Raw genomic sequence first — 11,723 nt, 5'->3', positions numbered from 1 at the left:
AAACTAAACCAGTTTCACTTCCTTGGCCCATGTTATGTCAAAGGTGCCATAATATCAAGTGAAAAAGGAAAACTCCTTTACCGCCATGTGCATATCTGTCCTCGGGGCTTTTTCCCCCTCTCCGTCAACTTGTCTCTCATTTCTCCCCTCTTTGTGTGAAAGGTTTGATATTGTGGGGTTTTAATATTGTGTGAATGCAGACCGCACACATACATATGCAAACACGCAGAGACTTCCCCCTGTGGCTGCAGCAGTCAGCCAGATACGAACCAATAAAGCCGGGCTCTCTAAGCCTGCAGCGAGAGGCAGAGGGAGAACACGTTCGCTATCAGGGAAGAGATGTTGGCACAAAGTCCCTCTGTAAATTCACTCTGTGCTGCTCTACTGATCCTTTGCCTTCACTCCGTCTCCTCTGGACCTCGGCCTCCACTTTGTTTCTGTCCCCTGTCTCCGCTCTGATATATGCAAAACTGTAAAGCCTGGTTTATAACAGGGAATTTATTTATTTTTTTAGTTTCCGTATGAGGCTTTGAGGTTTGGGCAGTTTCCACCCACTGCAGTTGACAACAGAGGTATTTTTTTGTGTCAGCTACGTTCCTCCGTGAGAGGTTGGTGGAGAGCTCGCTGTTGACCAGACACTGAAATCAAGAGAGCATTTAGACACCCAATATTCTGCAGACAGTAAGACGAAAGGGGCTGAGTATTGAGTTTACATGTGTGACCGCATATGTGATAGAAACACCATAAGCACTCCAATTCAAAACAATCAGAGGGGTATTATTCCTCATAATTAGAATATCTTGAGTAATTTTTGTGACTCTGTTCTTTATTTCAGACAGAGGTTTGGTTTGGTTTGCTCCATTCGGCTGATTTTTAAAAAAAAGTTTCAGCAGACTAATTTCATTTCAAGAACCTTGTATGGGGTATTTTACATACAGATATCGTGGCTACATACATGACATTGTGCCGAAAGACATCCCAGGAAGAAAAGTCAGCCTCACCGGTTATTGATCCATATAGATCCATGTTTCAGTACGAATAACTGCCTGTGCCGTCCAACAAAATCCCGTCTACTGTATAACTCAGTGAGGACAACGGGCTGTCCATTGAGGCTGTCTCTCTTTCACCATCTGATGAGGAGTAAAAGAGAGCCGGAATGAAAAGGGAGGAAGATGGTAATCCGATCCTGAATTTAAATCCGTGCCTTGATGTGATGAAATAAAGTATTCTGTTCAGACTGTATTACACATGCAGTGGGTTAATTTACTCGCACACACACATGCACTCATCCTATCCGGATGGAGCCTTGGCGATTATACACTATGCAGTTGACAAGACTCTCTGTGATTTCAGCCTTCGATTTCACTGTTGAGTCTCTTTGTCCTGTCGTTGTTCGTGCATTTTTTGCTTCCTTCGGGATGCTCAAGGTGTCCCTCTCTAAAAAAAATTCCTCCTTTATTGGACTTGATTGTCTTAGTAGTTCCGCAAAACAGTCTGTGACATTTAGTGTGTGTGAGTGTCTGCGCCACACTGGCAGCCTATCCATTAACCTGGTGCTAATCTGCACACCGCAGTAACAAGTGGATTAGAGCCTGCCAGCCTTAGCAGCCAATAGTATTTGACGGATAATTCACTTAAACACAAACACACATTCATACATGCAGAGGCACACGTATACACACTGTCACACCAACACACAACTAGTCTAGTTGTAATAATCTGCTATAATAATATAATATACCCCCATGTGAAATTAGTTATCTATTATTAGTCGGAGCTGTGTGTGTGCATATGTGTGTGGGGGCTGTGCATATTTAGCCCGGACACCTATTTACGTGTATAATTTTTACTCTTTTCCCATCGTCGGGACAACCCATCTCAACGGCGTCAGCTACTGAAAACACCCATCACTCATTTCACAGTTGACAATCCCCACCTCTTTGGTCTTTTCGCTCCTCGAAAAGGCTTTTTACAGCCACGCTAAAGACATGAAAGACCAGGAGAAGGGGAAACACTGTCCCTGCAATCCCTGTAAAGCTCCAAATGACACTGCTTTATTAAGGAAGTATTTGGTTTTATTATTTTGACTATCCAGAGCTCGCCTGGTCAGGTTCCATTCATTACAGAGGTACCCCGGAGGGTTTCATTCAGTAAGAAGGACACCTGACTTCAAAGAGACACAAGAGGCGGTTGCATTCTGCTTTAAAGATTGTTGGAATTGATGGAAATACTGTGATACAAAGAATGAAAGCAAGAGGCCTTAGTGTCCTTTATTCAGTGGATGGAAACCTGCATCCTTTTCCCCGTGGCTAAAAGCACGCTGCATGGTTAGTTAGACCTTTTCTTTTTTTTTTTTCTGAAAACACAACACCCACATGCAATATTGTATTGTTCTGAAGAGTTTTTAGTGTTCAGGGTATGACGAAGGTCACTAGACAGAAACAATGCATATGTTCAGACCATTTCTATTAAGCAGATACACAAGGAAGCTGCATGTGTGAGTTCCGTTGACTGCCAAGTCGTCTGTCCCACATTTATTGCTAATAACAGTCAAAGCATGTGCATAATCTCAGTGTTTTGATCAAAACAAACATCTGGTGTCTGAAAGATTTGTACCAAAGTTTTCCTTGTGCACTCCAGGAAGTGGCAATATCTGATCCGGGCTAGACAGCGTGTCATTCATTAGCAGTACTGTCTAACATGCAAAACGAAACCGCCTCACGGTTCTTCCTACCTGCTTCATTTCATCATAGCTCTGATTTGCAGATAGTAAATTATTAGGCTGGTGCCATTTTCACAGCAGTGTAGTTCAGCAGTTGTTCAACAGTAGCACATGAAAGTAGTCAGGCTGCGAGAGCTCTGAAGGATACAAATCTCTATAAAGGCAGAGAGGGGTTTGCAATGCACTAATGTCTTGCTGTGGATTTATTCAGGATTTGGGAATCTTGTAAAGAGTGAAAGAGGATTTTTTTCTTGTTCAGATTACTAGAATCAGAACAGAAGAGAGAAAAGTTTTACATACCTGTCCTTTCTCTTCTTATCCTTTATTCACTCCTCTCTTCTTTTTCCTCCGCCTATCTAGATCTCTCATCGCTAATAAAAGCTTGTTTTGAATCACATTTCATCCAGGCTGCTGAGACTTGTGCTTCGTCTCTCTCTCTTGGCTGAACAGTACAGTAAGTAAACCGTAGAAGTCCTCTGTGTGTGTGTGTGTGTGTGTGTGTGTGTGTGTGTGTGTGTGTGTGTGTGTGTGTGTGTGTGTGTGTGTGTGTGTGTGTGTGTGTGTGTGTGTGTGTGTGTTTTGTATGACTACATGGGAGCTGGTGGTTGAACAGTGTGTCTAAGCTGTGCTGTGCCGGGAGCAGACCGAGGCCCAACGGAGATGTTTAATCTGTTGAGGAGCTGACCAAATAGAGGTTTTCTTTCCAGAGTTGAAGGCCATGTTGGACACTGTCGCAGGGATGCACACATATAAACCTTAATACGCCAAATTCATACAGTCACACAGGCACAAAAGACAGAACTTGATGGACACAGAAGGACAGAAGCACCACCTGTTTTCCTCAACACTCCCTGTATAATGGACAGTTGATTAATCAACCCCTTGATTGCAACCTCTCGCAATCTTAAAGGGATCGCTCACAAATGCACTTTAAGAGAACTACAGAAATAGATTGAAAGAATTGGGTGAAAAAGTTTCCATTTTACAGGAGGTTATGTGCCAGACAATTTTTGTTGCGCAGTTGCCAAGCAACCAGTGAAACTCCATGAAGTTACATAAGCCCGTAAAACAGCAAATTGTTGTTTTTACTCTTTGGGCTATAACATGTTAATTAAGGAACTTTAGGTGTGCTGGTGGATGAATTTTGTTGAGTTTTTGGTGCTAAGCTAAGCTAACTGGCTGTTGATTGTAGCCTCATAATTAACAAACAGATATGAGAGTGGTATCAATCATCTGACTCTCAACCATAAAGCAAATAAGCAAATGTTTTGCTTTAACCTTACTTACTGTGCAAAAACATCTCTGATGAATATGGCAAAGCCTGTATTTTGCTTGCGTGAGAGTAATGAGAGAAAATATTTAAGTGACTTTAGAACAAACTCTCACAGCTCCTTGCTGAAAATCAGTCCTCTATCAATCACAGCAACATATGACAACAAATGTTTGCAGAGGGTAATTTGATTTGGCAGGAAATCATGTGCTGATTTAAAACAAATACGCAGCACAGTCATTTGACTAGTGAGTCATTTACAAATCTAATCTGCCAATATTTACATTAGCGGAATTTCTTTTCTTTTCGTCATTGTATTTATGGCTTTCCATTCTACATACACTATCATGTATTTTGTCACTTGCACCATCGACAATAATCTATATATACACACCCATCAACATTTATAGTTCTTATTAATGTTATATTTAACGTTGTCATGTCACCAAAAACATTTTCAAAAATCAAAACATAGCACAGTGAAAAGTTTCACAGGATCACACTATGAAAAGTACACTATCAAGTACTGTAAATGTATCCAGTAGTTAATTGTGAAAAAAACAGACACATTCTCATCCCAAAACAAGTCATTACTTTACAGATACAGACCCTGGTCTTATTCTAGCGGCCAACATTGTCCTCAGACACCAAAAGTTGAGTTTCAAAATTTGGGGAATTGAGAGTGTATATTTAAGAGAGTACATGATGAAATATTTTTGATCTGTTGTTTATTATAAACATTCAATCCCCTTTTTATAACCTGTGTGTTAATTGAATGTTGCTATGATAAGGTGTGGTCCCAATGTGCCACTAACTGTTGGCCAACATTGATAAAAGTTTTACACAGTTTGTACCATTACATCACTTAAGCTGTTGTGTAAAAAAAAAAAAAAAAAAAAAAAACTCACTGTATTATAACACCTGGATAATTAGCCAGCCATAAAATAGGACTGCGGATGCTATGGAAAAACCTGCATGTACTGAACAGTATATCCAGGCAGCTTTAAATGATCTTTACCACCTGCCTCCACTGAGACAGGGGTCAGCTTCTTAGAAAATGCCAGAGCACTAGACAAGATGGATCTTCCCCAGATGCTAGCACACAGATACACGCGCACGCACGCACGCACGCACGCACGCACGCACACACACACACACACACACACACACACACACACAAAATGTACATATAGGCAAACACCTACGCACCAAGGTGTAACTCAAATTCTCCGGCTTAATTAAGAGCAGCCCACTTTGGAGCTGCCATCTCGTTTACTTAATTAGTCGTGAATATGAAATACCAGGATTTTAATTAGCTTGCCATTGTCAGAGAGGGGGAGAGAGAGAGAGAAATCAAAGACTAATTTTCTCTCCTCGCTCAGCCACACTTTATATTATAAAGGCCTGGTTGATTTCTTTGTGACAATCAGTAGGTTGCACATACAAGCTCATTTTCATTCTCTTACTGAATATTTAACAAGGACTGCGTTTTGTAAATGAATGTTAATATTTGTTAAATATTTAGTTAAAGTAATTGTTGTTTGTTTAAATATATCTTTCAAACATTTGATGAAAAATTTCTCTGAAAGCTTGTATATTTACTTTTTACGCAGATTTTATTAGTAACTCAACTAATCCTCAAATGAGTAATGTAATAATAAAGATCTCCTGGGTGTGATTTGAAACAAAGGAGAAATATGTAAGGAGTAAGTATGGATGGCAATTTCAGTGGAGAATTAAGAATGACATAATGCTCACAACACAATGTAACAACCAATGCCATCATTTGTTCAACAAAAATGTGAAGCGAAAACTTATGGATGTTCGTTTGCACTTTTCAAGAAGTTACAATAATGAAACCTGATTTTATTTGTGAAATTTCGCTGATAGTCCCAAATCTATTTCCTCTCTTTTATCACTTTAAACCATCAGATAATCAGGTGCTTCTTATTCATGTTCTAGAGCAAAGGCATTGAGAGGGTCTGGAAGGTTTAGCAGACAGGTAGATGGGTCTGGGGTCTCTTCTGCGGTTGGTAATTAAATTGATTAAGGCTGAGCTGGTGCTGGAGGCCCGATGACAGGGAGTGGGAAATGGAGATGGATGAGCCTGCGGGGCTGCGGCTACGAGATAGGAATGGTGAAGGACTCACCTCGACTGGCAGGCTGACTGTCTGGCGGGCCACTGTAGAGAGAAGAATAGGCCATTCTGTTATGTCCTCTCTCCATCCTCAGTCTGTGCCTGGATTCAGCCAGACACAGATCCATTACCACCAAGATGTCAGTGGACAGTATGATTGTGAGTGTATCCTTTTTGATTGGTGGATGGACTTTTCTTTTATTCTTTTGTGCATTACTGTGTTCCATCACTGTGGTGTGTGTGTGTGTGTGTGTTTGTGTGTGTGTGTGTTTCTCTCTTGATTGCAGAGGCAGGCAGTAGTGGAGTTCAGGATCCTTACAAGCACATAGTCACACACGCACACACACACACACACACACACACCTACACTGCTGTGAGTTTGTGGTGAGGAGAACAGGTGGGCTCAGTGTGTGTCTATCACTCCCTGTGGAGTTGATGTTTGATCGGGGAGAGAATGAGAAAGAGTGAGAGATGAAGTGTAACTCACCGTGATTACTTTCTGTCGACAGGCAAAGCTGTAACCGAACCACAACTTCCTCGGTCAATATCAGGTTTCGGGGCTTCGACTGCTGGGTGTTTTCCAGGCATTTCAGAGCGCGCTTGGGAAATTGACATCCCACAAGTGACATTTCACCAAGCTAACACAGTACACCATCAAACATTTGTTGCCTGTTAGGTCGAGCTTGAATGAAAGTGGATGAAATAAATGACAGCGTGTTTAATGTGGGTTACTGGGGAAACGGCTCTATTTAGCATGCTGTCTCCATCACGGTGCCAAACAAAATGGCTATTAACTCACTGCCCACCCAGGCCTCAGAACATTAGGGGTTAGGCAGAGCACAGAGGATCGTGGCAGGACTGACTGGAGGCTGAGTGGTGAAACATACGCTCAGTGAATACGATTTGTTGATGGAGGCAGACACAAGAGGGCCTCATGGGCAATTCCATTCACCCCACAGAAATAAGACATATGACCCCTGGAAGCAGATTATCCCAGTCACTAAATAGACGTTCAGTTCTTTGCATTTCTGAGACGTCGACACAATTCTTAACGAGAGTCTGCAGCCATGCTGCAGCTCAGTGAGCCTGTAGCTACTTCTGCACAGCGGTGCGTTGGGCGAAACCCCAATGTCAGCATGCTAACATGCTGACAGTGACAACGCCAACATGCTGATGTTCAGCAGGCTAATGTTCACCATGTTTACCACCTCAGTTTAGTATACTAACATTTGGTAATCAGCACTAAACACAAAGTACAGCTGAGGATGATGGCAATGGTATTAGTTTTCCACCAGTTTTTTCAGGTTCATCCTGGTGATGGCATGAATGTCATGCACAAAATTTCATGGCAATCCATTCAATGGCTTTGGAGACACTTCAATTTGGACCAAAGCGTTGGACGATCCTACAGACAAACATTATCATCCATTCATCTGCAGCATATAAAAATCAATCTGCTCTTGGCTAAGTGCTGAGCCACTAACTACATAATTGCAGTGGTATAATCAGGACTGCTTTACCAGCTGCCAACCGTTGGTGTTTCCACCTTGTGAGCAAGCGGAGAAAAAGTAGATATGATGAGAGCATGGACGCAGAGGATCTTGGAGGGATTTGGAATATATAAGGTAAAGTAAGAAGAAGTAGCATAGAAGGAATGAGCGTGTGGAGCGGTGTCTTGACTACAGGCGACAAGTTTTGATCCTGCCTCTATAACAGAAGAGGAGCGATATCAATCTAAATATCTCTTAGGAATCCCCAATCATGTGAGGGCTGATTTAATAGCAAAACCGGAGCCTTCCATTCATCACCAAAATGAAAGGCTGTGTAGTTGTGCAGTCCTGAAAAGTAACACAAGCATAACGGATGTGCGCGCGCGTGTGTGTATACTTGCAAATAATGTCTAAAGGAAATAATGGTCCAAATGTTCTCTCCTCCTTCCTCCCTGCCCCTCTCTCTCCTACTCTTGCTCTTCAACACACACACACACACACACACACACACACACACACACACACACACACACACACACACACACACACGCATGCACGCACTAACCCCTGATGAAACAGAATTAAAATTGTAATGGCTATTGATCTGAGGTGTAAAAACAACCCCCTTGTTCATCATTCCCTGAACACCCTCCCTACGTTTTCACACTTTGCCTAAAAACAAAAACTCTCTCCATCACTGCACATAAAGTATCGGCAACACCCTAAGTTATGATCTGTGCATGTATATAGCCTAAATTTCCCTCTTAAGTCCTCAGTTGTGAACTAAGATGTATTGTAAAGTAAAGTGTTAATTTTTACCCCCCCCCGCTTGGCCAGCAGCCATATTGGCTATTGATCAGCTGCTGTGAAGGTTATAATGTCAGGCTTCGTGTCTGGGCTGTCCATCTGAAGCCCTGACCTCTGACTTCTCCCGGGATTCCCAAATCAGACTAGGACTGATGGGGTGACAAGTGCCTACTGTTTAAGTGATCTTTTTTAAAGGATTAGTTCAGCATTGTGGGAACTATGCTTATGCGCTTTCTCGCCGAGAGTTAGATGAGAAGATTGTTACAGAGGGTTATGTGCCGGACTATTTCTTGGCTAAACAGTGAATTGTTGTTTTTACACTTTAAATTTCCTCTATAAAGAAACGACGTTCTGTATAATGTGTTAACTGGTCAGAATTAGAGGTAGGCAGATTTTGTTACCTTTAGACAGAGCTAGCTGTTTCACCATGTTTCTTTATGCTAAGCTAAGCTAAAATAGCCTTATGTTAAACAGACAGATATGATAGTAGTATCGATCTAAGTGTGCCATCTGACCCTCCGATAGAAAAAAAACAACTGTATTTTCCAAAATGTCAAATTATTCCTTTAAAAATAATAGTCAAGTGGATTTTATTATATTCTTGAAAGTGATGTGTGTGTTTTATTTTGCCTATAGTGCAATTTGGAAATTTGTTTTAATTTAGCGGCAGACCACGTCTTTACAGTGTTTTAGATAGTTATTTGTGAACACAGCATATTTATTTCTTCTACACATTTAGACTCTTTCTCTACGTCTCTCTCTCTCTCTCTCTCTCTCTCTCTCTCTCTCTCTCTCTCTCTCTCTCTCTCACACACACACACACTCTCACACACTCACACACACACACACACACACACACACACACACACACCTTTATTTATCCCTGCCACTGCGGGGGGGATGTGAGAAGAGAGCATCTGAGCAGGAGATGAAGCACAAATCAGCGTACTGTTGGAAACTTGTGCTCATTGTCAATTCATGTTCCTGCAACTTAAAGGTCATGTCATCAAATAAAGCTCCCTGAAGCAGATAACAATGAAATGAGTAAAGACTGAGGAACAAAGAGCGAACCCCTCTCCCTTCGCCCCTCTCTTTCTTCTCTTCTGTCTCCTTCACTCTTTATCTGTTAATGAAGCACAATCCTCTCAAGAGCACAAGCGCTGGGATTTGTCAAGTTATCGCAGGCTTGGTTCGTCAGCCCGGCTCAACACTCTGCTACTCTTTGATATTACAGCTTCTGTGTCTCAGTCTGTCTGAATGTTAAGTTTCTTTTTTTCCACATTTGTTTGTATATGTTTCTCACCATCAAAATACTTCCCACTCTCAGTCTTTTAGTTCTGATCCCGCTTTCTGACTCTTGTGTTTTTCTCTCCCTCTCGCTGCCGCAGTTGCTACTGCTGTAGTGGATGGCCAGGAACCCATCATCAGGTCAAAGTTCATTCTCTAGGATCAGCGAGTTGTTTTTTTTTTTCCTGGGAGTGTGTTTATTAAAAAAATCAATCCCCAGAAAAACTCACTGTATAGGGTTCCACATACATATTTGCAGCTAATGCTATTAACTATGCTCCGGGAGATGTCTAATCACAGAATGTGATTTTCGTGGGCTGATTTCCATAAATATAACATACTCTGCCAAGGCACCTCGCACACCTCATGAATTAGACTGAGGCTGGAACAGAGTAATTTCCAACAGAAATTAAAAGATGCAAAATTGTGTAATTGTGTTGCCCGTGTAACAATAGTTTTAGCCCATGGTGACAATATTGTGAGCAGCACAATCCACCTCGGGTCTCCCCTCACCAACTGCCATACAGTATGCTAATGATACGACGCTAACAGCCACAATAAAAGTAATGATGATTACAGGTTTAGAGGGGCTGGGGGTGGTAACAATAACAAACCCTGTGATGTATAGTAAATTATAAATGTCCTCCCTGTTGTAATTTCATAGTTAATTCATATTTTTATTTAGGGTTAGGAAAATTGTCAGAGCTATGTGAAGCAACTTTGTGTGTATGACTGCAAATAAGCCTAACATATACCGAGGGGATGTTATGTTTACTAGTTTTTTTTAAATATTGCGCATGACTTCATCTGTTTATCCATCCATTAACTATACCGCTTATCTTCCAAGGGTGAGAGGCGAGAGGCGGGGTGCAGAGACCAAAAAAAAGATCATGCTCATATTCACACCTACAGGCAATTTAGAATCGCCAATTAACCTAACCTGCGTGTCTTTGGACTGTGGGAGGAAGACGGAGTACCTGGAGGAAACCCACGTAGGCACAGGGAGAGCGTGCAAACTCCACAGAGAAAAGGCCCTAACCCAGAACGTTCTTGCTGTGAGGCAACAGTGCCACCATCATCAGGTTATTGTTTGTATAAATATAAGATATCGGGACTGGGGAATTTATTTATAACACTACATCAAAGAGATGATGTTGTAGATGGTGCCACTGGTCAATGTATGACTCACCTGCAGGTGGCAGTGTATCAGTATATGTGTCTATATGCACATACATATGTATATGTATATATACATATATATATATATACATATACATACACGTGTGCATGAGCGATGTGCGATGATAACATACGCTGTGCTACAGCTCATCTCTGGTCAGAGCCTCAGCAGCTGTCTGATCTTTTACGCAGCACACTGACTGCTGCATCGGGGGCCGTCCAGTTGACTGATTTGTGTTGCGACACACACATACACACACTGACACACTATACACACTATCATGTCACACACTATGCTGCTGACGCACAGAGAGATGTATGCATACAGGCACACGCATCTTGCCTGAGAGTCTGTCACAGTTCCCCAGAGAGGCTACTTGGTTGGGTTTTATTGCCTGTATTGATCTTGGCTCGGGCCGAGTAGAGGGATCAATATGTGGATTATAGGGAGTTAACTCCTCAATGCTGCCCCAGAAAACCCCTGAGTTCTCTGACAGCTCTCACATTTACACTCAGCACCTGATCACTAAAACGTGTGTGAGAGAGAGAGGGACAGAGAGGCACGTACGAATTCCCTGACTTTGCCTGTGTGTGTGTGTGTGTGTGTGTGTGTGTGTGTGTGTGTGTGTGTGTGTGTGTGTGTGTGTGTGTGTGTGTGTTTTGGTGTCTGTGTGTGTGTAAGACAGTGAACAGACAGACAGATGCTTGCCAAATGAAGGTGGGCACAGCAGCTCCTGCTCAGCCTCTCCTCTCCCTGAAAGACCCCACCTCGATACGCCACACTCCCTGCCTATATCTACAGTAATTGACATTTTCCTTTCTGTATCTCCT

This window comes from Xiphias gladius, chromosome 3 (genome assembly GCF_016859285.1).
Source record: "Xiphias gladius isolate SHS-SW01 ecotype Sanya breed wild chromosome 3, ASM1685928v1, whole genome shotgun sequence".
Classification (NCBI taxonomy): domain Eukaryota; kingdom Metazoa; phylum Chordata; class Actinopteri; order Istiophoriformes; family Xiphiidae; genus Xiphias; species Xiphias gladius.
This window is presented reverse-complemented; position numbering follows the sequence as displayed.